The 24,237-nt window shown below is 39.9% G+C and overlaps 1 protein-coding gene across 1 annotated transcript in view; it reads left to right on the forward strand.

Moving 5' to 3' along the window:
• The first annotated feature begins 14,980 nt into the window (after window positions 1-14,980).
• The window catches only part of LOC127629543 (WSC domain-containing protein 1-like), a 56,350-nt gene continuing 47,093 nt past the window's right edge, over window positions 14,981-24,237 (forward strand). The window contains exon 1 of the mRNA XM_052106631.1: window positions 14,981-15,268. The gene's annotated coding sequence lies outside the window, so the exon portion shown is untranslated. The remainder of the gene's footprint in view (window positions 15,269-24,237) is intronic.

A 24,237-nucleotide genomic window follows, 5' to 3' on the forward strand; every position in this document is an offset into this window, starting at 1 on the left:
GTGCATATAAGCGTAGTTCGTAGGCTGGAACCCTGGTTTTCATCGACTGAAGCGAAAAGTCGCTCGTGGCGTGAGCACGGCCGGCTACGCAATACTCGTTCCCTCATCTAGAGAGAACCGAGGTTACGTTGGTAACCGATACGTTCTCTTACGAGAGGTTCTCTCGTATTGCGTAAGCTAGCTTACGCTCACGGGAACCCATTGTCAACGCCGTCGCGCCAAGCATCCACTGTATGAGCCCCATGGAATTAAGGGGAACCGGGGAGCCCTTATGAGTGGGGAAATAAGATTTGGCCGGCAAGAATGCGGGTCAGTGTTTGTGTAATATATAAGCACATAGTGGGAAGGGAGCGACAGAGTGGCGGTGCCGGTCTGTGTGGAATGTGTCCCATCAGTGCAGCTCACCAGGGAGCTGTAGCGTATTAAACCGCTAGTAGTTTTGCCTGCAGAGCGGGCACTTCCATATTGTAAAATCTGACAAATGTGGAGGGGAAGTCCATCACGCTGCCACACATATGTCGTGAATGGGAATCCAGCTGGACCATGCCCACGAGGATGCCATGCCTCTAGTGGAGTGAGCCCTAATGCCCAACGGGCATGGCAGGTCTTTTGACGCGTATGCAGCAGCAATAGCATCCACTATCCATCTAGATAGTGTCTGTTTCGAGGCGGCGAGACCTTTGGTGCGCCCTCCGAAAGAAACGAAAAGCTGCTCAGAGCGTCTGAAAGCGGCGGAGCGCGCGGTATACAATCTCAGTGCTCTGACTGGGCAAAGGAGATTGGCGTCGCGTTCACTATCGGATGCTGGTAGCACCTATAGGGAAATGACCTGTGCTCTGAAAGGAGTACCGATCACCTTGGGAACATAGCCGTGTCTAGGTTTTAAAATGACCTTGGAGTCACTTGGTCCAAACTCAAGACACGCAGCGCTGACAGACAGCGCGTGAAGGTCTCCCACACGTTTGACTGATGACAGGGCAGTCAGAAAAGCGGTTTTGAGTGAAAGGTATTTCAAATCCACGGATTGAAGTGGTTCGAAAGGGGGCTTTCATAGTTTCGAGAACTATAGAAAGATCCCAGATAGGAACCGATGGGAGCGCGGGGTTCATCCTTCTAGCTCCCCTAAGGAAGCGGATGACCAGCTCGTTTTTTCCCCATGACTGGCCGTGCAGGGGTTCAGCGAACGCCGCAACGGCTGCCACATACACTTTGAGCGTGGATGGGGATCTGCCCTTATCCAGCAGCTCTTGTAGAAATACTGAGCAGCGACGACACCCCACATGTCCGCGGGTCCAGGTCTCTGTCGGTGCACCATTTTGAGAACACAGACCATTTTGACGCATAGAGTCTTCTTGTGGAAGGGGCTCTAGCGTGTATAATGGTATTTATTACTCCTTCTGGCAGAGCGACGGGTAGTCGTTGATCACCACGCATGCAGCGCCCAGCGCTCTGGGTGGGGATGCCAGATTGTGCCGCGAGCTTGAGAGAGGAGATCTGCTCTCACTGGGATGGGCCACGGGCTGTCAGTGACAGCTGCGTAAGCTCCGGGAACCATGTCTGATTCTCCCAACGCGGGGCTATGAGGAGCACCGTGTGACGCGTTCCCTGATCCTCTGCATTACCTGTGGCAATAGCGAGGCGGGGAAGGCGTAAGCGGGCACCTGGGCCAGTCCTGGGCCAGCGGCGTCCTCGCTTTCGAGAAAAATACTGGGCAGTGAGAGTTCTCTTCTGACGCAAAGAGGTCTATCTCTGCTCTGCCGAATAGGTGCCATAGCGTCTGGACTGTTTGAGCGTGCAGGGACCATTCCCTGGGGAATATTGTCTCTGGACAGTCTGTCCGGGCCGTCGTTCAGGTGGCCTGGCACCTGCGTCGCCCTCAGCGAGCGCAGGTGGCACTGGGACCAACTCAGTATGCGTTCCGTCAGATGGAAAAGGTTCCTGGATCTGACACCGCCCTGGCGGTTTAGGTAGGATACCACAGATCTGTTGTCCGAGCGGACCAGGACGTGGTGACCCTGAATGACCGGGAGAAAGCGCCGAGCGCGTACTCGACCGCTATCATTTCCAGACAATTTATGTGAAGGAGCTTTTCCTGAACTGACCATAGGCCGAAAACCGGAGAGCCCTCGCGGACCGCGCCCCAACCCGTGTTGGGCGCGTCTGTCGAGATGACTTTCGGCGAGATACAGCTCCCATTGTCACTCCTCGCTGATACCACTCGGCCACTGTCCAAGGCTGCAGAGCTGAAATACAGGTCTGAGTCACCTTGATGGGCTGGCGGCCTGTGGCCCAAGCCCGGCGAGACGCGGGTGCTTAGCCAATGCTGAAGCGAGCGCATGTGCAGTAAACCCAGCTGAAGTACTGCTGCGGCTGAGGCCATGTAACCTAGCACTCTCTGGAATTTCTTCAGAGGCGTGAGGCTGTTCATCTGAAAAGATCGCGGCTAGTCAGCTGAACACGGCTGCGCTGTGTAGATAAGCGAGCCGTCATTGCCACGGAGTCTAGTTCTATCCCAAGGAAGGAAATTGTCTGACTGGGCTGTAGTGAGCTCTTGGTCCAATTGACTGCAAGACCCAAACTGTTCAGATGGCTGAGGAGAACTGCTCTGTGAGACAGAAGCTCCATATGTGACTGAGCCATAATCAGCCAGTCATCCAAATAGTTCAGAATTCGCAAACCCTGACTCCGCAGTGGTGCGAGCGCTGCATCCATGCACTTCGTGAAAGTACGAGGTGCTAAGGACAGGCCGAGCGGAAGGGCGGTGTATTGATAAACCTGGCCGTCGAAGGCGAATCTCAAGAATGGCCTGTGACGGGGATTTATCTGAATCTGAAAGTATGCATCTTTCAGATCGAGAGAAATAAACCAGTCCCCTGGCGCACATCTGCGAGGAGTTTCCTGATTGTAAGCATTTTGAGCGGTCTTTTTGCAAGCACCTTGTTCAAAACCCTGAGATCTAATATGGGTCTGAGGCCGCCGTCTTTCTTGGGAACAAGAAAATAACGGCTGTAAAGCCCGACTTCGCTCAGAGAGGGTGGCACTTTCTCTATGGCCCTTTTGCACAGAAGGCTTGCTATTTCTGAACGAAGCATGCACGCTGCTTCCGTGTTCACAGTGGTTTCGAGCAGCTCTGAAGCGAGGAGGCGGCGATCGAACTGTAGCAAATAGCCCTGTTGTATTGTGCTTAACACCCACTTGGATATCCCTGGAATAGCTTCCCACGCTTTGAAGCGTAGCGCTAGAGGATGAATGGCCAATTCAGCTCTGATTGCCGCACACAGAGCTGAACAAAATGTGTGAGCGCGTTTAGTGTGTTTATGCATGATTGCTCGCAGACAGCATGAACAGGCTGTTTTGTGAGTGACTTCCGATTGGAATGAATGGGGAAAGAGTCACATCTGTTACGTGATGCGCAAGCATAGTCATGGGCACGGGACTTAGACACAGAGGAATGTTTGCTGGCCGTGTAACAGAGCGGGCAGAGAATGGAGTGCGCGCGCGTATTAGGTGAGCGCATTTATTGACTCTAGCGCTTCGGCGGTTACGTAACCGCTTTATGTGGCGATGCTCTGGTGGGGACCACGAGACATGCAGTGCTTGTGTGCAGAAGTGAACACTGGATTGTGGGCACATTTTCTACACATAAGACATGTTTGCTCTTTACAAGATTTATTTGGATTGCCGTGAAAGCGGCGTTTGAGTGCTGAGCAAGCGGGCAGTGTCACCGGCTTGTTGGCTGCTAAATTCACCACTGCAGTAGCCTGAGAGAAGGGGACTGACAGGGGCGAAGCTTTGACGGTGGTCCGGCCGCAGCGGGACTGAGCCGTCATTTGTTCAACAAAGCTAGGAGGACTTCGGTTGTTCAGGTTTCAGTGCAATCTTAGGCCGAGGCCCGCGAGGCGGTGGTCTACGGCGGCTGTCTGGCGCGATCTGGGGCGGCCGCCCTGTCGGCGCTGGGAAGTCTGGCTTTGTTGAGCTGGGCGCTGTGAAGATGCTTCGTGCAGGAGGCTGGTTACGTGGGCGGCCTGCAGAGGAGCTAGCGCGGCGAGGCAGGAAGAGATTCATGGCTTGGGTGGCTTTCTGGACTTCAAAGCGGTCAACAATGCCACTTACCGCGGAACCGAAGAGACCGGACGGAGAGAGCGGCGTTGAGGAACGTGGAGTGCTCAGTTTCTCCCATGTCGGCTAGCGTTAGCCACAGGTGTCTCTCGGTTACAGTCAGCGAGGCCATGCACTTCCCTATAGCTTGGGCTGCAGCTTTGGTGGCCTGAAGGGCGAGGTCCGTCAGCTCCTTAGATCTGTAACAGCCTCAGGGTGCCTGCCTCTCTCATCCCACTCCCGAAGAAGGTCCGCTTGGAGGATCTGCAAGGCGGCCATGGAATGCAGAGCAGATGCGGCTTGGCCGGCGGCGGAATAGGCGCGGCCAACACAGGCGGAAGTAGTTCTGCAGGCCTTAGACGGGAGCACTGGTTTAGACCGCCATCTCGCGGAGGGCAGGCAAAGGTGTGCTGCTACCGAATCCTCGACCGGGGGATGGAAGAGTAGCCCTTCTCGTGGCGCCGTCCACTGAAGCGAGAGCGGTGGAGACGTGGGATCGAGTCCTGGCCGAGAGAGGCGCGTTCCACGATTTAGAGAGCGCGGTGACGGCTTTGAAGAAAACAGCCGTCGAGTCTGTTGGGTCAGCGAGCCCGCAGGGTCGACATCGGAAGCTCCTCGCAGAGGTCGCATCCGCCGTCAGCGAGGGCGAGCTCTGCATGCCCCAGTCCCAGGCAGAGGCGCCAGATGATGTGTCGGTCTCCGGCTGAGAGGAGCGCGGCATGAGCTGCAGGAAGTCGCGAGGCATCTTTAAAAAGGCGCTCGATACTCTTTTGTGAAGTTACGCTGAGGAACTTAGCTTGCTCTAAAAAGGATACGTCGCCGGATGGCGTAGCTCATAGGATGGCTGAAGGTGGCGAAGCGGCCGGCTTCTTCGGCGCTGTCCGCGCTTGCTAGATGCCCCTCGAGCGGCGCGCGGCTTCCAGTTCAGAGATGCGAAGAGCTTAGCTGAAGAGATGAAAATCAGGGTTCCAGCCTACGAACTACGCTTATATGCACTCTAGTCACGCCCTTTTGGCGGGCTTTGATGCAGTGAGCGCGGACGCCTCTCATTGGATGCGAGTTAAGCCCAAGCTCGTCTATAGGCTGCAGCAGTTGCCGCAGAACAACCAATGAGCTCACTAGCTAGCCCGCTCAAGGTCTGCAGCTGCCGCACTGCGTTGACAATGGATACAAAATTAAGGATAATTTTTTGGCTTCAATATCTCAGAAAAGATGAATCTTTCCCGTAGCGTAAGCTAGCTTACGCAATACGAGAGAACCTCTCGTAAGAGAACTCACGCTGTGAATATAGTACTGCATATATGTGTCCCTCTCACTGCTTCTGTTGTTAACATTTGCTACTATCTGTACCATATGACTTATTTTTACTGTTGATGTATGTGCTGATTTGCAGAATTCTGCAGAATTCTGCACAATAGTTCACCTAAAAATGAATATTCTCTCATTATTTACTCACCCTCATGCCATCCCAGATGTGAATTACTTTTTTTTTCAGCAGAACACAAACAAAGATTTTTCAAGAATATTTCAGCTCTAGGTCCTTACAATGCACTGAATGGTGATCAGACCTTTGTAGTAGAGTTAATTTTGTCAGTATTTTTTTTAATTTAGTCTTAGTCTTGTGTCAAATGTCCTTGTTAGTTTTATCAGATTTAGTCAAGCTTATTCTGTTTTTTTAGTAAAGTCTTAGTTGACTAAAAGTCTGGGCATTTTAGTCTTATCTTAGTCAAAGAAAACCCTCAGTATTTTAGTCTAGATCTAGTCAATGAAAACTGTTGACATTTTAGTTATATTTTTGTCATGTTTAGACAGGTGAAACATCAAGAAATCCAAGTGTTGCACTATAAGTAAATCATTGCAATGATTTTAGATTAACACAAACCTAGAGTATCCAGAAAAAGAAAACTCGACACAATCAAAACTAGTAAAGTGGTACTTTATGCAGGTTATGCAGGCATATTACTGTAGACACCTTTTTGAGGTATGTTTTTAAAGGCAATTAGTTTTTATATCATATTCAAATAAATTTTGATGCCAAATCAAATTAATTTTGATGGTAATGTGAAGGAAAAATAAACACAGCATTGTCACCATGCTAAATACACAAGTCATTGGTCTATACTCAATCATACGTTACCTTTGCCGCTCATTTTCAGCTACTTCACAACAATTTGCTAGCCTTAATTAGCTTAATGAGTTCGCTTTAGCTAGAAAACACAGCCTACATAATGTAACGCCACCACCTTGTCTTAATATAGCTTATGAAGTTGTCTAATATAGTTGTCATTAGTTGTCTTAATATAACTTAAAAAAACAACAACAACCTAACATTACCAACAAGAAGTTAACCTACCTCAATTTTTTTGTGGTTAGCCTTCATACTATCGTCTCTTTCTCCCAAGTCCAAATGCTGCTGTCCTTATTTTATCGCAGGGCTGTTTTGTGGTCAGCTCATTTTTGCTTATCGCGGTTCATTCGGCTCGTTTCGCGGCCAACACACCGACCCGCTCGGTTCTCCCGATGGTCAGTCATATATATATATATATATATATATATATATATATATAGTAATTCAGAAAAAAACAGACTATAATATTTTGTCTTCTCTTTTTTCACCTTTTTTAATTTGATTTTTTAAACTACATTTTAGTCTCATCTTTTTTCGTCAGTAATATTGCATGTTGATATAGTCACAGTTAGTGTTTATTGACGTCGGTGCCATCTCGTTAACGTCTTATCTTAGTCATGGAAAAAAGGTTGTTGACGAACATTTCATTATAGTTTACTAGAGTCATAGTTTTCGTTAACGAAATTAACACTACTTTGCAGCTACAAAAATCACATAACGTAAACATAAAAGTAATTCCTATGACTCTAGTGTTTAAATCTGTATCTTCATAAGCAAAATGATAGGTGTGGTTGAGAAAGAGATAAAAAGGTAAGTCCTTTTTTTAACCTAAATCTCCACTTTCACTTTCAGATGTGAAAGCAAAACTAAACAGGCCCCACATGTGACTTTCAGATGTAAAAGTGAAAGTGGATATTTACAGTTAAAAACATTTCACCATTCACATGCATTGTAAGGACCTGGGATATTCTATAAATCTTCATTTGTGTTCTGCTGAAGAAAGAAAGTCATAAACATATGGGATTTCATGAGGGTGTGTAAATGATGAGAGATTCTTTATTTTGGGGTGAACAAGCTCTTTAAGGTACCTGAAAGCATAAGAGTTAGATATTAAATACTTTTGGAAAGTTGACATGTTTTGTGGTGTGACATGTTATACTCCATTTAAAATTATTGTAAACATTGTTTTGCCTATTCTTTTATTAATTATTAAGCATGCATCTTTCATTACCTTACATTTATTGAGACTAACTGAGAAAATAATTTTACCTTTTTTTGCTCATTTGCTCATCTTTCATTTAATTTGCTCATTTTAAATTTGTAAAAATGATAAATAAAATGATAAACAAACATGCAACCCAACCCTCTCAGAAACACTTTAACACTTTTCTTTACCTCTAGTTAAATCTTATAACTCATATTTGGTACATAATTGCTCCCTTGGGGGCCAATTGTTTCCTTCAAAGGTTCATTTATATGTTTTATTCCTTTGAGGAACAAAAATTGCAACTTTTTGTCTCCTTAAGAAAACAAAACTGTTCCCCAAAACAAGGGTACCACCCCAGTGATGCCTTTGTACCTCAAACAGTACTCTTTTATTCTGATAGTGAAGGGATGTGTTGAGCTTTGTGAATAATATACACTCCAATTCTTCAGAAATATGTCAAGTTCTGCCGGTGCAGATTCTGTGTAATAGGATAAGAAAGGTTCACATCTGCATTCATTTCCTTGACTGACACATTCTTACAAAAGCAACTAACAAGAAGGTTAATAAAGTCCATTCAGTTCAGCTACTGTATCAATATATCTTGGTCTCCTCTGTGAGTTGCCATTATATCTCCAAATTGCCTCTTTTTATGAAAATACCAAAAATCATGTTATCTTTCAGTGTTTCCAGTGTTCTCTTCTGGGGTTGGCATTCTAATTAATGTGACTCCACCACCCTTGGATAGCTTATCCTCTAATGCCTTTTTATTTTATGAGGAACACACCAAACAAAAAACGCATCCCCTGAGTGTAGTTTCACACAATGTGCATGAACAATTATTCACTTACAGTGTGAAACTGCAATGATGTACTCAACAAAAGGGTTGAGAGAGGCATCATGGGTAAGAAGACATTTATGGCAATGCTTATCGTAACTTTTGAAAATTTAAAAATAGCACAAATAGGCCCTATAATGCTAATAGGCTTATTGTTTGGTGTAAAACTGACTTCTCTATGTGAGGTAGGGTCGTTAGTCTCTAACAAAAATTAATTATAAAAAATTCAATAAAAAATAGTGGTAGTGAATGTTGAGGTGCTCTAAAAAAATATTGAAAAATATCTTGAAAAATAAGCATCTGGGCTCTAACCAATTATCCTTGCAAACATATTAAGATAATTGCTGTCTTGTTATTGTACATTTGTCATATCTATGTTCATATATAATTTTCATGAGCATGATGTGAGTGGATAATGGCAACGTAATGACTGGTTGGGTGAATTCCATTTGGAAATGTGCATCACTGTGCATTACACACTTCAAAGGGCAGAGCACTTGAAGTGAGTACTTTGAAGGGAGCTGGGCATTACTGACTCATATGTGCATATTTGGAGACACTTAGACAAAGTGTTATGTCACTTCCACTTTCTTTTAAAGGAAGAGTTCACCCAAAAATGAAAACTCTGTCACCTTTTATTCACCCTAATGTCGGTGCATGACATCATGATGTTTGGTCTTGAGATGCGCAAGAATCAGTGAGGTTAGATGCTAGCAATGTCACGGTCATATTGATTCAGCTTTGTTTATGTAAAGTTGGTTAGTGGAGTGGAAGAGAGGAGATGCAGGAGTAACTTCCAGTCTTTTATTTAAGGATGCTGGAGTGGAACAAATATTACACAAAAGGATCAGACATGGAAACACACTGGATTGGAACAACTATCATTCATAGAATCAGTCAAGGAAACATTGGTGGAGTGGAACAAACTAGAGGGTATTTATACACAAAGGTGCTGATGAAGGAATGTAGAACAGGTGAGGAGGATTAGGAGCAGATGGCTGTGATGAGGGCAGTGCATTATGAGGAATGTAGTTTGTGGGAAACTAAGGATGGATGACACAAAACCATTTCAAAATAAGAGTCCATGGAACAGAACGGTGAATAACTGACAGTTTACATTTGTAAATGATTAATGAGTGAAAAATTACTTAAAATAGGATCTGTTCATCCTAAAAAGCATTTATATGCCTTTAGAAGACTTGGAATATGATGCACGTATATGAGTTGCACGTACTACTTTTATGACACTTTTAGGTACATTAAAGCTATTAAAGTTAGTCCCTATGTACTGCCATTATATTGAATTCAGCCAACATGGACAGAATTTAAATATGTGTTCTGCAAAAAAAGAAGGTCATGCAGGTTTGGAATAACATGAAGGTGAGTAAATTATGACATAAATTAAAATTTGGGGTGAATTATATATTTAGTGGAATTTTATATTGATAAAGTATCAAAGTATTTATGTTGCATCAACTTAAATTTGTTTTTGCATAAAATGTTTATGTCTTTCATTCACATTTATTTCAAATATATATATACTGGCAGCCAAAAGTTTGGAATTATTTACAGATAGAGATTATGTAATCTTTTGGAAGGAAATTGCTATTTTAATTCACCAAAGTGACATTAAACTGATCACGAAGTATAGTCAGACATTACTGATGTAAAAAACAGCACCATCACTATTTGAATTTTTTTTTTTTATCAAATCTAGACAGGCCCCATTTCCAGCACCCATCACTCCAACACCTTATCCTTGAGTAATCATAATAAATTACTAAATTGGCATTAGAAAATCACTTGTCATTATATCAAACACAGTTGAAAACTATTTGGGTCGTTAAATGAAGCTTAACATTGTCTTTGAGTTTGTTTTTGAGTTGCCACAGTATGCAACAGACTGGCATGTCTTAAGGTCAATATTAGTTAAAAAAATGGCTAGAAAACAGCTTTCTCTAGAAACTTGTTAGTCAATCATTGTTTTGAGGAATGAAGGCTATCCGATGCTTGAAATTGCAAAAATCGGAAGATTTAATTTTAAAGTGTACACTACAGACTTCACAGACAAAGGACAACTGTCTCTAACAAGGACAGAAAGAGATGTAGAAGGTCAGATGTACAACTAAACAAGAGGATAAGTACATCAGAGTCTCTAGTTTGAGAAATAGATGTCTCACATGTCCTCAGCTGACAGCTTCATTGAATTCTACCCACTCAACACCAGTTTCATGTACAACAGTAAAGAGAAGACTCAGGGGTTCAAGCCTTATGGGAAGAATTTAAAAGAAAAAAACAGTTTTGAAACAGAAAAACTAAAAGAAAAGGTTAGAGTGTGCAAAGAAACATAGACATTGAACAACAGATAATTGGAAAAGAGTGTTATGGATTTTAACCCCATTAAGCTTATGTGGGATCAGCCAGACTGTAAGGTGTGTGAGAAGTGCCCGACAAAACAGCCACATCTATGGCAAGTTCTACAGGAAGTGTGGGGTGCAATCAGTAAGTGCATCACAGCCTAGACTTTAATGTTACATCTGTTGGAGAACACCTGACCTCTTCTGGAAACTGGTTTGAGCTGTGGGTGGCATAATAGCTATACAGAGTCTCACCTTGTTTTGAATAAACCCTTGGTACTTCTAACTGACGTGATCCAAATGATCTGAGAGGTCTGTTATGTTTAAATTCAACAAGCATATCTGCAATGTATTTAGGTCCTACACCATTGAGTGATTTATAAATGAGTAATAGTAATTTAAAATCAATTCTAAATATAAATGAAGGCCAGTGTAAAGAAATGATGACTGACGTAATATGCTCAGATTTTAGGTTTAGGTGAGAATCCTGGCAGAAGCAATCTGAATGAGCTGTAGGTGTCTAATGGTCTTTTTGGGAAGGTTGAGAATTCCATTGCAGTAGTCCACCCTATTGGTGATGAATACATGAACAAGTTTCTCTAAGTCTTGACTGAATACAAAACATCTAATTCTTGCTATATTTTTTAGATGATAGTCGGTTGATTTAGTTGTTGCTCTGATGTGACAACTGAAAGTAAGGTCTGATTCTAAAATTAGACTATTATTCCTGACTTATGGTCTGACTTATTCCTGAATTTAGACCGCTGGAGTCAAGGTATGTGTTCGCATTTGTAGGGAATTTCACCTTTGTTGCCAAATGAAATGTCCTCTGTCTTGTCGTTGTTTAATTGAAGAAAGTTGTGGCACATCCAACTGTACATTTCATTAATGCACTTGCACAGAGAGTATATGGGGCTGTTGTCATTTGGCGATAGGACTTAGTAAATCAGTTTGGTTCTTTTTCATAATTTGGCCCAGTGGGATCATATATCGGTTGATCAGGAGCGGTAAAAGAATTGAGCCTTGTGATAGCAGTCTGCAACCCTACCTAGGCCCAACAGGACCCGAGACCCCGATGAGTTTCGGGCTGGATTCGAGTCAGTTTTTCAGGTAGAACTTCGGATCGGGTTCGGGTTTGTAATTAATGCAAAAATAAACAGGCTTACTGAACTTGTTTTGTGCAAATGCTCAAAAAGGAAGGAATGAGTTAGGGGCTATGGGTCGGGTTCAGGTTTCATTTTAAGGCCCGTGCAGACCTCTACCTTGTGGGACTCCACACGTCATGGATGTCCAATCAGATTCATAGTTGCCCATGTTTACATAGTAACCCCTCCCATCTAGATGTATGAATGAATGTTAACTTTAAATAGTGCTTTTCTGACACTACACTCAAAGCACTTTACACTGTGAACAGGGGGCTCTCTTCATACGACGGCAGCCATAGTGCGCCAGTACGCTCACCACAAACCAGCTATTGGTGGAGAGGAGAGATTGGATCGATTAATGGATTAATGGAATTAATGGATGGGGAGTATTAGGAAGCCATGATTGATCAGGGCCAATGGGGGAATTTGGCCAGGACACCGGGGTTATACTCCTACTCGAAAAGTGTCCTATTATTTTTAATGACCTGAACCAGCTGAGGACCATCCCAGAGAGCTCTACCCAGTTTTCCAATCTGTCTAGAAGAATGTCTTGGTCACTAGTGTCAAAGACACCAATGAGATCTAGAAATACCATCACTGATATTTTGCCTGAATCAGTTGTTAGCCAAATATCATTAAGTATCTTTATAAGTGCCATCTCTGTGCTGTGTTGTGGTCGGAAACCAGACTGGAAATTATACAAGTAGCCATTCGAGTGTAAGAATTTTTTCAGCTGATTGAAACCTTTTTCAATAATCTTGCCTATGAAAGGAAGATTTGAGATTGGTATACATATAAACATGAAAATATATAGATATGTGTAATACACAGCTTAATGTGCAATACACTGCTTAGTCTATTTATATTTATCCAGCATGGGAGGCGGGTGCGCTAACAAGGAGGCTAAAGGCTACAGCCTCTAGCATCAGTCAATCAGTCGGAGAGTGAGGTTTATACACATTGCACAGCTATCTATCAGCTAGCTACTATTACACTCACCCCCCAAAACCTACACGCTCCGTACAGTACTCTTACCAGCAACTGCGGCATGGGAGGCGGGTGCTCTAGCATCAGTTTCTAGTGCATTTCTTGAGGTCAGGAGAGTAAGGTTTATACACATTGCACAGCTATCTATCAGCTGGCCACATATACACACACACATATATATATATATATATATATATATATATATATATATATATATATATATATAGTGACAGGGCGAAGGGAGGGGACGGGTCATGATTCTTCACACGGTCCCTTATTAAGGCTATCGAGCCTCAGAGAGCGATACAGGCCGACTGTGGACAGTGGTGCAACAGAGAGAGAGCGTTTACGGGCAGCTGTCCATCATATCTGTGTGTTTATGTCTTTGCGTTTAAGTTCTTTATTACAAATTTTGATTATATCGTCAAGCCGGTTCTCGCCTCCTCCTTTCCCTTAATCCGTTTACACTGTGCCAAAACCCGGGGAGGAGGGATATGCCATAGTGGAGTTCTCACCGCTACCATCCACCCCAAAAGAGCCACGGCCATCTGCCGGGGGACGGAGAAGCCCGGCCACCTGGAAGTGGAGGAACGGCCGCCTGGAAGCAGAGGAACGGCTGCTGACCGCGAGATCTTAAATTAATTACCTCAGTTTAAAAATGAATCACAGGACTCACCACCAAGGATCACATGATTATCATCTGTACCACTTTCTTTAAGTCCCTTTCTTGAAGCCCCTTTGTGAATGAATTCAGTTGTTCACTTTAATTTGGAATGACCCTACAAATAGCACCCCCTTCCCACAGTGCACTTCGAGAGTGCAAAAATGGCCTTTGGAATTTGCCCACAAAATGTTCACCTATCAAACCTATTTAGCAATCAAGTGCCCACAACACACTTTACATATAGTGCTATTTGGTGTTATGAAAAGACCATGTATCTTCCTACACACAGTGATTTGGCAACCTTTTCCTCCTTCTGTGCATTAGACTGCATTCATCAACATCATAATCAATTTGCATACAATTTATCTTCTTAAACCCAATCAATGCAACACTTTCAATCTCATTTTCTCTATTTTTAATTTTAAATTAAGACATCAAATTGCACTGTATGTTTGCTGGGGGCCCTGAAAGAGACTGCCATGATAAATTGCTAGTCATCTGGATAGTCATCTGATCTCTTTTTCTGTCTAAATGTTACCAAGAGAGTTTTCGGCCCCTGTGCTGCTGCTTGTGTAAATGGGTTTGTGCCTTGCATCTAAATATGGTCATAAAGTTACATCTACAGGTTTTTTTTCTCTTTCTTCTGCTTACTTTGCCACTGTTTAGTGGTTTATTCAATTATTTATTATGTGTTTATGTATGTGATAGTGTGCTTTTGTGCATATGTGCATTGGCGTGTGAGTTACACAAACACATCAGTGATTTTCATAATAATTAATTTACAACATCAGATTTATTTCCATTCTTGATTCTCTTCACCACTGTATATTTATTCATTCATTTATTAATTAATTCATGTCTGTGTGGTTCTAAGTGTGTGTGTGTGCATTGGTGTGAGTTTCAGAGCCTACACAGGCAGCAATACTTTTCAGAGCTGAGAAATATGTTGGTATTTCTTCAGAAGCATATTTGACTTACATTCCCAGAAAATATGAGAGGGACTATTGTGCTTTTAACAGTTGTTTGCATGATCATGAATTGTGTATTCAACCTAAACTTAATCTCATATGGACTACACTGTGGCCTAAAAATCTAATTTCTGTCAACAAAAATTGAAAAGAAAGGAAAAGAAAAGGTTAGGGTTAGAAAAAAAATACTCTTTTTGATATTTGTTGACTTTAAATGTGATGAAACAGGTAAAAAGGTTTTCTATAGGTTTTTCGAGATATACATTGAATATCGTCAACAGGCTGAATTTTTTGAAACCTTTAATTTCAAGAATTAAATTATAAATGGCAGATTTAAAATGTGTTTTTAGACTTTTGAACCATTCTGTAGCTTAATCCTTAAAAGTAGTGCTGATGCTCTGGTCCCAGCTCTCTCCTACTGGTGCGTTAGGTCCCTTTTCCATTCGGTGCATGCGCACATTGGCAGCGCTGTCTGATTTAATAACAGCTGGGCTCTTACGTGCGTAAAGAGAGAGAGAGAGAGAGAGAGAGAGAGAGAGAGAGAGAGAGAGAGAGAGAGACGCGGGACTGCAAAGCAAAGGGGACACGGCGTGGATTTAGATAAGGATTATCGCTGTTATAGTGGTTTCACAGCTATGTGAAATAAGAAAACGCCAGAGGATTAGTGACGCACATCAAGTGGAGCGAAATAGCAAAACAGAGTGAGAGCGCGAGACACGGCTCGCCTCAGAGATGAAAGAGATGCTTGTTGCGACTGCTCGTTTTTGTGAAGAATGTCTTAAAACCTGAGGAGATCTAAAGCTCTGCAATACATTCGCACCGCTGATTTAACATGCTTTAATTTGGTTATTCTTCGCATCTAAATGGTTTTAGCTGAAGGTAAGACAATTGAATATATTTTTTCCACAAAAAAAAAAAAAAAAAAAAAAGAAATACAATTGTTATTAATGTAACGTATTTTATTTAGTTATTTTTCTATGCTATTTTATTTAGTAATTTTAGTTGTTTTATTTAGCTTTATACATGCTAAATGCGCTGGAAAGTTTACGTGGATTATAAGAAACGTCACTTTTATGCACCAATCGATCTGTTCATAATGCATGGGGAGTTTTGTCAAAATTAAGTGTTGATAAACTGGTGTGCAAGTGACTGATCTTTGTTTTCTGCCTTTTAGATTTTCCAGAATGTTTTATTTTTTGCTCAAAGAATGCTTAATTTTTCTAAATTCAGTCAACTCTTTAAAATCAATGCTAAGACTTGAGGAGGTATAAAAGCTCAATCAGAAGTGAATCATATAATTATTGAGAAGTATTATGATGATATGAAGAAGAAATATAATGCTATATTGATTTAGAGCTAAATATACAATCATTTCCCTTTTGACCATTGATTAAGCTTGTACTGTTGCAGGATAGGACTGTTATACTGCAATACATGGTCCCATCTGAAGTGCATTAATATGACATGCTCAGTGGTATAATTTGTCCACAAGAGGTGAAAAAAAAAAAAAAACTGAATTATCTCAGCATATCTTATGTTGTTCACTCACATGTGTCTTTTGAGTGTGGCCAGATGCCATAGATTTCATTAGCGCTTCCCTCTCTCATCTTTCATAATTATATCCTCGCTTCTTTACAGCCATATAAAAGGAATATGTCCAGACTGAATGTTTATGAGCCAGTCTTCAGCCTACATGTCTCACAGGGTTAATCAAGATAATTTTGTCATGGTTGAACTTTCAGCATCATACATTTACCACCTAGGGGGCAAACCACAAAAAGATGCAATGAAAGTGAATGGTGACTGAGGCTGTTATTCCTTAACATTCAGCCTAACATCTCCTTTTGTGGAACACTGAAGATTGAAAGTCATACATGTTTTTGGTGATTCACAACATGAGGATGAGTAAATAATGGCATAATATTTAATTTTGTGTGAACTATCACTTTAACTCTACTCTTGGTTAAGGAACTTAGAAATAATTGTGATAATGTAGCTTGTTACATCGAAAAAACATAGTCTGCACAAAATAATTTATATTATATTTATGATGAAAACCTCTACATTTACTTACTGCAGCAGCTGGAAAAAAGAGAAAGCATTACACTCTAGAAATAAAGAGCTACATTTCTTGGAACATGTCACTATTGCAGATGAGTTTTTCTGCAAATTGTGGGGAAATAAAGCTGCAGTCATGTCAGGTTGTTCCACTGAGGGCTACTGTATATGTTTGTGTGTGCTGTGGTTTGTCAGGACTCGCTTTAATCTCCCAGAAGGGACCACAGAATAATCACACTTATTTGTCTGTGGGTGTTAAAGCGCTCCAGTGTCAGTAGCCCAGCTACACCGTTTTGCGTGCACATCCGTCGTGGTTTAGTGGTCAATAAAATGGTGCCCAGGGGCCAGCATTCGCCACTTTTTCAGCCGGCATTTATTGAGCGAATTTTTGTTATAGTGCCTTGTTTATGGCTAGGCAGTAAATCTGCAAATGTAAATGTGCCTCAAGCAACACAAAGCATAAATAATGAAAGACAGACTATTCCTAACAAAATTTTAATGCATAGTCTAATTTATCTCCTTTCCACTATTGCTGCTGTAAGTGTCTAGTAAATACTGGCCGGCACCTAGCCAAATTGAAGATACATGAAATGTATCAGAATAAAGACTACAGTTACTAGCGAATACACAAATAGCAACTTCTGTCAGCCTTACAACAGTCTTTATGTTCTAACCAAAAGCTCAGTTGGATCAAAAGCGAAATCTTCCTGAATTAGGAACAAATAAACATTTCAATTTATATTAAGGGTTTTCGAAATAGCAGTGAAATCAATTCGTGCAGTGGGCAATCAATAGTATGAGTAGGCTGTAAATAAAGTGATTGGCAATCACCTGCAGTTCAGCTCACAGCTAGAGGTTCCTCTTACTTCAGAGGTTTTGGATTAAGCATTAAGCATGATTCTTAAATAATTGAAGCCTTGTGTTTTAAATCAGATACATCTTTGTCTAAATATTGGCAGACTTGGTTGTTTGTTCTTTTTTCACTCACTATGCTGAACATGCTGCTTGTATGTTAGCTGTTTATTTATTTTCTTGTTTCATCAAAAGTCATTCCAAAAGGAGTCATTCCAATGTGTTAATCTGTTATGACCTCTCTTGGGAGGATTCCATCCACTATTATGAATTCACTGGCAGACTGCCAATCAGTGAACTGCAGGAAACAACTCCTTAAATCTCTTTGATTAGATTATTCAACCCTAGGGTCTGCAGTCTGTGATACTCAGCAAGATTATTACCCAAAACATATGACAGAATATATGAAGCACACATCCCTATAAACTAATCTTTAAATTTAACTGCTAAATAAATCTAGAGCGAGGCAAAAATGAATGTCTTAAATTATCAAGATCGGGGTAATTCGCTAAGAATAAATTGCACACACTGAAATCGTGGTTTATTTGCACATGCTGTCTGCATTGTTTTGTCACCCGATTCACTAAAGGAATTATGGACATTTATGGCACGCTGTATCTGAGTTCAAGGTTTTGGAGGATGCTGCAGACTGTGTCTAAATGGCATACTTTAGTGGGACTGTACAGCATTACTGTCATGTTTAGATGTTTTGATTTCATGTCTTTTATTTTGAAATTTGTTCACTTCTTAGTCTAGTCATGTGATTATCCTGTTCCCGCCATGTTTCATGTGTTTTGTTCTCATTGGTTCCTTTGTTTTTTAGACTTGTCTTGTTATTGGTTCATGTTTCATTGTCTTGTTAGGTTGTTATCAGTTCTAGTTTGTCATTGGTTTAGTTCAATAGTCTTGTTATCTTATTTATAGTTCTGTTTGTTCATTGGTTGTCTTGTTACCCATGTCATGTATTTAAGCCCTCATGTTTACTGCTAAAACTACCACTGTTATTTGTAGTTCATGTCAAGTTTGAACCTAGCGAAAGTCATGTTTCAAGTTTGTAGAATGTTGTTTTTATGGTTATAGTTACGTTTATTAATTAATTGCACTTGGGTTCTTCGTTTCATCATCATTGCCATTGCCAGCTACAGTACGTTACAATTACTCCATCACTGATATCTGAACACCTGAATCAACCTGAAATTTGTAATGCCAAAAGTGCACTCAACTACACTGTGCATCTGGATATATGCCGGGTTACTATGCTCATCTCCTTTATTTGAATGTAATTTGATGAATTACTGCTGTCATTGTCAATAGAAAATGTACACAAACATGTCTTTAATAAAATTTCTCCTTTTAAATAAAATTACCATCTGTTTTCCTTGGGTGGTAATAGCCACCCAAGGAATAAAGGGTATAGTTTTGTGAGTAAAATGGAATCTTTAACAAGCTTGATTTACAAAAGCAGGAAGTAGGGCTGCACGATTTGGACAAAGTCATATTGCGATTATTTTGAAAAATATTGCGATTGCGATTTGAACTGCGATTATGATGGTGATGTTTTCCGCATGTTCAACTGCAAAAAGGCTACTTGGGTTTTCACACTTGAACCCTCTTAAAAAGAACCAAACTGAGACCTTTTTCAGTTCATCCACAAACAAATAAATATATAAATGGTGAAACAAAGTCTTCTTCATGTCCAAATGTTACCATCCACCGTGTAATTGTTTTTGTCCATTTTGTGATTGGGTTTTAGCCCACTAATCATCGTCATCAGTTTTTTATCACAGTCAACTTGAATATTAAGGATGTTCCAATCAGGATTTTAACATCTGATACTGATCTCCGATTTACTTTTATCATCAGCTCTGTCAAAACTAGCTTTCTGCTCAATGTCACTGTTTACTAAATTTCCCTGTTGGTAAAACCATAGTTGTTGCCTAGTTTTCGCTGTCAATCAATAATTCAATATACACAAAATATAATTTTAAAATATAAATGTTACTCTTTGTTCTAGGCCTTAAAAACTAGTAGGCTTATACAAACTATTCTTTACTGTATATAAGATAGTCCTAAAGAATGAGGCTTAATGTCAAACTGAAGTTGAACTGATAACCCATTGGTGTAATTAAACTTAAAGTGAAAATTTTGGTTAGTTTTCACCATTTCATTTAATTATTTTTATTCATTATTTTATTATATTTAATTTAGCAATGCATTATATTATAGTAACTAAATATTTGTATTGAAAATATAAAATAAAAAACACTTCACACAGGATGCGCGACGTGCTGGAGTTTAGTGTAAATAAAGCGTTTAGCACAAGTAAGCAAACGTAACCAAACTCCGAGCACTTCTGTTACTCTATGAGAGGGAGTTGTGGAGTACAGAACCGCTCTGAAAACACTGTAATAATGCTCTAACTTAATATAGACTTGACAGAGCAGTGCAAATAAACTTTGAAGGGAGCAGACTATTTATTTATTTAATTAAATCGCAGCCCGTTGCAATTTAATAATCGCACAAGTTCATATCACGGTTTCGATTTATTTCGATTAATTGTGCAACCCTAGCGGGAAGCATATTTTGCGCTGAAAAAAATTAACAACCCGGTCTCATGACAAGTCGTAATAAGCATGAGAGGACAAAATCATAAGAAATCATACAAGTTGGTTCATACAAGAATGTACAACTTTTACTCCCATAGAGGAAAATAAACAAACCAACCAACAATGTTATTATGTGTTTTCCAAAGTTTAACTCCTAACCCAAACTTAAACCTAACCATAAAGTCTGAAGCATTTTCCAAAGTCAATACAATATACACACATTTTTATTTGTATAGCACTTTTCACAACACACATTTCAAAGCAGCTTTACAGAAAATTATGCTTTAACGGAAAAAAGCTGTTATATAGTAATGTGTTCGAGTCATAATAGTGCAGTTTAATAATAATAATAAAAAAAACATGATTGCAAATTGTGACTTTAAAATAAATAATAGAAATAATTACAATTATATTTATATTTAGACCCCCACTGAGCAAGCTTAAGGCAACTGAATCCTAAACCTTTCCATGATTTTAACCTTTTGGCACATGAGTTTCTCCTGTACTGACGGAGTTCTTTTATGCGCTTTGTAATTAAAACAAATATTACCATACACTTCACAGCAGATGCACTGAAATAGATGTTTATAATGATTGATTATGATAGATAATATGCGATCGTGGACGCACTTGCCGGCTGCGTGCGCCACCATATTTTTGAATCATAGTTGAACATGTGAAAAACCTTACTTTTTTTTTGTCTATCATAATCACAGTTCAAATCGCAATAGCAATTTATTTCAAAATAATTGCAATATGTATTTTTGTCCAAATTGTGCAGCTCTAATGACAACCTCTTCAGTCCCTCTTTGCTGATAAACAGCAGCTCGATTGCACCAGTTTGATCCAATGCCTCCGAGTCCAGCTTAGTGTAATCATTGCGGTTTGATTGCATGTGAGAAAGCGTTAATTGGAAAATATTTTTTGTGTACCATGGAAGAAAGTAAACAGGGTTTGGAACGAGATGAAGTAAGCTATTTACATGTTATTGACATACATCGGTCATTTGTATTGCATTATTAAGGATGGAATAAGTAACCAAATTTGTTCACTGACACTTAAAATAAAGTTTAGAATTTGACATTGTAATGTCTGTATAATATATAAATTTGAAATTCTGTTTGTTCATTGGTTGGTCTCTATAGGAATAAAAGTGCTTTTTGTAAAAAGCTTTTTGTATGAGCCAAGTCATATGATATCTTACATTGTTGCCATCTCATATAAATTATAATGAGTTGTCATTAAAATATGTTGGCATTTAGCACCTGTTTAAACTGGATTGCAAATGAAAATTTTGATTGTGCTGAAATACTGTAGGCAAAAGTGACACAACTGGTTTGTGAATCAGCCCCTTTGGGTACTATTCATGACTGTTTATTTTAATTGGCAAGAAATGTGGTGGAAATTCATTTCAGTTTCTGACAAATTAATAAAAAAATCTAAAATGTTTTGTTTTTCTATTTTCTTGAACTTGGCCTTGAAATATATTAGAGCAAAAGAGGAGAGATTGGGGTCACTGCAGGCCAGGATAACAGCGAGCCATATTTCATAAATCTGCTGTTCTACTGTGAATATCTTTAGAGGCAAGATTATGATGGTAAACAAAAATCTTCTTCACTTAGACATACTTTTTACTGCTCTCAAAAATAAGAAATGCTGTATTCAGTTGCACAAAAGACCTGCACAAAACAGCCAAATGGTTATAGTTGGTGGCTAGACACTTAGATTAGAGAAAAGAGTGCTTTCCAGCACCCGAGTTCCAGGGTCAGTCCCATCAGCCTCTTAGATGGAAGTGTCATTGCCCTGGTGTAAGTGAGATGATATCATGCTGGAAAAGCAGATGAAGACAAATGAGCAGTCTGGACATACAGTGTCCACTCGCTGCTGTCCATTGATACCCATAAAGACTCAGCTGCATGATATTACAATTCAGAATTGTGTGGCATGCGTCACTAGAGCAACAGCAAAATAAACATATTAATATTACATCAAATAAAGTATGATAAAACATGCTTATAACTTATAGTTTTCTACCAAAATTAAGCTAGGATAGAAAAGTAGAAAGTATTTTAACATAAAACAAATGACAAACATCACCTTTAGTGCCCTCTGTAATACAGTATACTCAGAAGTGTAATGTAATATTATAATTCTAATGTAGAACTAGAATTCCATCAGAAAATGGAAATGCTCTTGGCCCAGCATTAGTATTCACAAATCCATTTGTTTCTGTGTGAAATTAAATATATTTAACTAGCAGACATGCAATAGAGCAGAAAGATAAGACTGCTATAACATTCATAAACAAACTTTGTGTTAGGAGGACCATCCTGTAATTAATACAGCCACCTCCCTTTGGCTCATTTAATTACAGTGAGTAACATTATTTAAATTGAATATGTTTACACGAAGTTCAGGATTACCAAACACTGTGGTTTACGAATCAGAAACCCATTTCTCCTAAACATACAGTGGTATCAAACTTCATTTCAGGTTCAGTTTTCAGAAATGATTTTCAACTGAATAGATCTAAAGTGAAAATTATTTGTGTGCAGTTTTCAAAGCAGTGAAATGTTACCCCTGTTGGAGCTTATATCAGTGAACAAGTATTGTAATTTTATAGAGAATAAAAAACTGCTGAGCATCAGCTATCAGCAATATAGCTTACTTTATAATAAATGAACCCATCACAAACCTCAACATAACATCTTATAAAGCAGGGGTTTCAAACTCATTTTAGGTAGAGGGAAAAATTGGACCAATCGGCATCTTCATGTGTTATAATATACAGTATATATAAACCCATACCTGAGTTGATGAGTCATTTGGAGTGAATTATTAAAGGCAGTGTCTATTTACACTAAGATGTTATTTGCACAATATATGCTATTTGCACTGAGTGCAAATAGTGGTAGATGCAAATAAAGAGAATCTTCTTTACACTTAGTGTAAATAGTAGGTAGAGGCTATTTATATTAAGTGCTAAAAGTTATGTTTGCATCTTCACATTAAGTGCAAATAGCATTTTCACTAAGTTTCTATTTGGGCAGATGCTATTTACACCTACAGCAGATTGTGATATATGCTTTTTTACACATTTAAAAAACAGGTTATATGGTATTTACAAAAAGTGTAAAATAAGTAAAATGCTAGTCAGTGAAATATATGCAGGATGGTAGTTGCACTGAGTGTGCAAATAAGTAATGCGCTGTCATTTATACTGCGGTGAAATGTATAGCAGTGTCAATGGTGGAGCGGATGAGAACATTTTTAGAAAATTATTTTACATAATAGTTTAGCGTTATTTTATATTAAATGTATAAAACAACATTACAATGCATTTAAACTAAATGTTTATAGAAGTAGACACAAGTCACATTTAAAAAGAAGCATCTTATTTATTTAGTTTATTTCCTCCCTGTAAAAGTCTTTTTAATGAATTTTCTGAGCTCATTAATGTATTTCTGCAGGATTAAGTTTCACTTAACATTCTGCAGCAAGGTCTCTGCTTTCTAAAAAGACAGAATTAAAAGCTTGTTAGCGCACACATCTCAAGTATACTTTAAGTTGAGTGTGAAATTGCTACCTAATGGAATCGCAAAACCAAACATTGTTTTCAAAACATATTACAATTGAATAGTTAATCAAACATCATTGTCATTTTATGAATTGACATGCAATCATCAAGCAGTTGCTAACCATCAGAAGGAAAACTCCACAGCTTAATCCATCTTATTGGACTGTGACACCAACAGAAGCTAGAGTCCAACCATCCAGGGTTTCAGTGCGGAAAGAGTTCAGTGTCTTCATGAAATTGCTGTTGGAAAATAGGTATTAGTCCTATAAGTGTAATAAAGGAACCAAAAACTCCAGGCACTACAGGAAAGGAACAACAATAAAGGTTCACCGGTTGTCTGATTAAGACTTATTTAGTCTGATTAAAATGTACATGTATGATCCATAGTCCCAGGACTATCACATAAGTCTACTATTGGGCAAGACACGTATAGAAAAATCTCTTAACACAGCTACTCAATCTACAAAACAAAATGTGGTAATGGGGGCGTGGTCGTGTATCTGTGTGCGGGAGAGAGCTAGCGGTAAGGCTTGTCCCCTGGGTTATCATTATCTCACATTTACAGTTTGCTGCCTCTTGACTCCTTCCTTGCCCAGATTGCGAACCTGCTACAGTGGTGCTGAAACCCTGGAAAATGTTGAAGAAGTTACATTGTCATGGAATCTTCACTGCAGGACGAAGTCATCAAGTCCCTCGCATTTAGCAAAGTCAACGTCAGGCCCTCATGGAGTTACTCCTGGAGCTGGAACAGCTTT

The sequence above is a fragment of the Xyrauchen texanus genome, chromosome 36, assembly GCF_025860055.1.
Source record: "Xyrauchen texanus isolate HMW12.3.18 chromosome 36, RBS_HiC_50CHRs, whole genome shotgun sequence".
Taxonomy (NCBI): Eukaryota; Metazoa; Chordata; class Actinopteri; order Cypriniformes; family Catostomidae; genus Xyrauchen; species Xyrauchen texanus.